The sequence below is a fragment of the Octopus bimaculoides genome, chromosome 19, assembly GCF_001194135.2.
Source record: "Octopus bimaculoides isolate UCB-OBI-ISO-001 chromosome 19, ASM119413v2, whole genome shotgun sequence".
Taxonomy (NCBI): domain Eukaryota; kingdom Metazoa; phylum Mollusca; class Cephalopoda; order Octopoda; family Octopodidae; genus Octopus; species Octopus bimaculoides.
The window spans coordinates 30093172-30096956 of record NC_068999.1 but is presented as its reverse complement, the minus strand read 5'-3'; the positions used below and the strand labels follow the sequence as shown (position 1 = coordinate 30096956).

The 3785-nt window shown below is 41.0% G+C and overlaps 1 non-coding gene across 1 annotated transcript; it reads right to left on the bottom strand.

The window, feature by feature from the left end:
- Nucleotides 1-1548: 1548 nt before the first annotated feature.
- Nucleotides 1549-1712, bottom strand: LOC128250171 (U1 spliceosomal RNA). The gene has a single exon (XR_008266278.1). It is a non-coding gene; the product is annotated as a U1 spliceosomal RNA (small nuclear RNA).
- Between the last annotated feature and the right edge of the window lie 2073 nt (nt 1713-3785).

Sequence of the window (3785 nt, the reverse complement as noted above, 5' to 3'; positions counted from 1 at the left end):
GGATCGTCTGCGTTGTTATGGAACACGCCGTGCTGTTCTGAACTTAGTTTTGTCATTCAACCAACAGTTGTAAAATTTAGGATACAACAGTATCGCTCTGGAATGGGTAGTATCTTCCTGAGCCTGACACTGGCGTTTGGAATTGGTAACATCATTCAGGACTTTGAACTGCCGTTCTGGACTCGCAATTCCATATATTCAACTGACAGTGCCTTTCTGGACCCAGCTCTGATGTTTGCGATTCTCTAATATCCTTCAGCTTTCAGCAGTGTTCTTCTGGATGCAGTAATCCTATACTTGGTCTCACTGTGCCATTTTGGACTCGGCTGTGTCTTTCTGGATTCGGTCTTGTTGTTAGGACTCGGCTGTGCAATTCTGAATACAACAGTACAGCGGTAATAATGGATTCCGCATTTTTCTAAATACAGGCATGCTAGAATATTGTAAGTTACAGCTTTCAACATATATCATAACACATTTTCCAGTCCGCAAACTTGTTGAGCACTTTATTCGATTTGCTGACACCTTCAGCCCTTTAATCAAATCTACCTGTGCACGCATGGATATGTGCGGTGTGTGTGTGTGTGTGTGTGTGTGTGTGTGTGTGTGTGTGTGTGTGTGTGTGTGTGTGTGTGTGTGTGTGTGTGTGTGTGTGTGTGTGTGTGTGTGTGTGTCTGTGTGTGTGTGTGTGTGTGTTTACAGATGCCCAAAATTAACTGTCAATTGTCCTGCGACTCGGTTGTTCAATATTATACCCATTCTCCATCACTCAAAGTTTAAGTCTTGAATTAATATATCAGATGTATCAACTTTCATATCTTGAGAATATACTCCATGTCTATATACATGTGTATCCATGTCTATATACATGTGTATGTGTATGTGTATATATATATACGAATATAAACCTCAAGTTCTTTGAACGTCTTCACCAACGCTACCTCCGTACTATCCTCAGCATTTACTGGAGCAACTACATCACCAACATCGAAGTCCTCGAGCGAGCAAAGATCACGAGCCTGGAAGCCATTTTACCCGAGACAAGACTGCGCTGGGCAGGGCACGTTGATAGGATGAAAGGCCACCGCCTACCCAAGATCATCATGTTCAGTGAGCGCACCACTGACCACCGCAAGAGGGGAGCACCAAGGAAGCGTTAGAAGGACTGCCTGAAGCAGTCCCTTAGCGTTTGTGACATTGATTATCGTGAGTGGTCCACTCGAACAGTTGACCGTGTCGCTTGGCGTCATACTATCGGCAATGTTGTTTTCTCCTTTGAGATCTCTCGCAGTGCCTCTCTTGAAGACTAACGTCAGAAGCGAAAAGATAATGCAGCTGCATCATCAGACCCCGAACAACCATACCGTTGTCATCACAGCAATCGGATATGTCGATCCCACATTGGCCTTATCAGCCACGAACGAGCGAACAGATAACGTGGATAACAGCCTTCCTAATCTTCGTCAGCGAAGTGATGTCAAGATATATATATATATATATATATATATATATATATATATATATATATAGGAAACAGGATTTGAAAATGCAGAGATCTTTTAAAGATGTTTGACTTACTTAGAAATGATACTCCCGAGTCGCCCACATTTGGGGCGATCGCAAAGATCAACCCAACCGGAGTGCAATGGAAGGGCCTCACTTTGGGAGAACCACCCAGATGATCATAGTTAACCTTTGTGTCAGGTAATTATACGTATATATGTATTTCCGGTTTCGTTGAAGAAAGACGTGCTTTTTCATTCTCCTGAAACAACCCAAATGGGATTGCATAAATCGACGGTAAAATCGGCTAAAACTGACAAAAACGTAGACCTCGTTATATAATAACATTCTACTGTAATATACTAATTAAAACAACGTGATATATTTCTCTAAAAGTTGAATATATTACATTAAAGTCAGCGACACACGCTAGTTATCGTCGAAAAACCACATGGTTACAAAGGATTGCCTAAATCGACGAAAAATAAATGTGCTAAAACTGACAAAACGTAGTACTTGTTACTTCATAAAGGTCTACTATCATATATTGATTAAAAGAAAAAAAGTAATATATTACACTAAAAGTTTAATATAGTACATTAAAGTCAGTGACACAAGCTAGAGGTATCGTCGATAACCGCGTAGTTTTATTTGCAGTCGAATGTAAGAAGCAAAAAAATAACTATTTTTGAAAGAAAACTTCTTCGTACAAGAACAAGCATTTGGAATTTTACCTCTTACGAATAAGTATCCTTTTCATTTGTTTATTTTCTTTTAACTTGGATAACATTTGAGCTACGACTTAATCTTTGTTTACTTTCTGAGAATTCTCACTATAATTTTCATTCAACTTTTATTACTGCGACCACTTAGCTTTGATTCTCTTTGAAAAATAGAAACCACTTTTTTTATTCTCTTTGAAAAATAGAAACCATTACGAAACCCCTTTCTTTTCACTATCGTCTCTTTTTTTTAATTTTATCTCTTTGCAATTATTTGAATTACAAATCCCATTTAGAATTACAAATTTTCGTTTTTCGTTTTCTTACACATCTTCGTTACCTGGTCCCACTCTTTCTTTCATAACTACCGCTTCCTCTCTCCCTCCCTTTATCTCTTTACACCTACCTCTCTCCCTCTCTGTCTTCCACTCTTTTTCTCATCTCTCTTCCTCTTTTCTCAGTTCTCTTTCCTTTCCTCTGTATCTCACATCTTCCTCTCCTCCTGTCACCTCACCCTCTCCCTCATATCCTTCTCATTTTCCTCCTCTTCTCACTCCGTTTCTCCCTTTCTCTCACATCCTTCATCCTTTCCTGTCTCTCCCTCAGTCTGTCTCTTTTTCTCTTCCCATCCTCTCCCTCCCTCTGTCTCTCTTTATCTTCCCCTCCTCTCCTTCACTCTGTCTCTCTTTCTCTTCCCCTCCTCTATTTCCTTCTGTCTCTCTAACACCCCACACTCCCTCTCTTCCTCATATTACCCCCTCTCTTCCTCATATCACCCTCTCTCTCTTTCCTTCATATCTCCCTCTCTCTTTCCCTATTCCCCCCTCTGTGTTTCTTCTTTTCTACCTCCCGTTATCTTTCACTTCTTCTCTATCCTCTACTCCCCTTCTGGGCTTAAAAAAACGAAGATGGCACCAAAGTGGGAGAAGAAAGAATTAAATCTTCTGTTGCGAGCATGGATAATTGCTAGTGGCGATTAGCCAAACAACATCATCACTGCTGCACTGAAAAACAATGGCTTTCACAGAACGACAGATCAGATAGAGCGGAATAAGAATGAATTCCTCCGATCCTATATGCTCATCAGACCACACATTGACACCCTGGATGTCATAATCGAAAACTATTGTGGAAAGGCTGATAAGGATGGAGAATATGAATAGGAAACAACACCCGGAAGTCTCTTTGATCCAGTGGCTCCTCGAGAGAATGGATCACCCACCCCTGCGAACGACCAGGCAGAAAAGGATAGTGGAGCCTAGGAAGCAGCGACTAGAAGCCCCTCTGTGCCAGTCGTCCTACAAAGGAAAGAAGCCCTCACCCTATTGGACAACCAGAGGAGGAAAAAAGTTCCCACCACAAGAAAAGGAAGGACGGAACACAAGCATAAAGAAGGAAAGGAAGGAAAAGGAAAATGCAAAAATGAAACAACCAAAACCGAAACCCCAATCCACCAAACAAAAAACAGAAAACCCCAAGGAGGATCTAATGCCATCCAAAACCCTACAGGAAAGAAAGAAATTTGGAAGGTACTCAAGTACCTGCAAATTTTATCTGCAA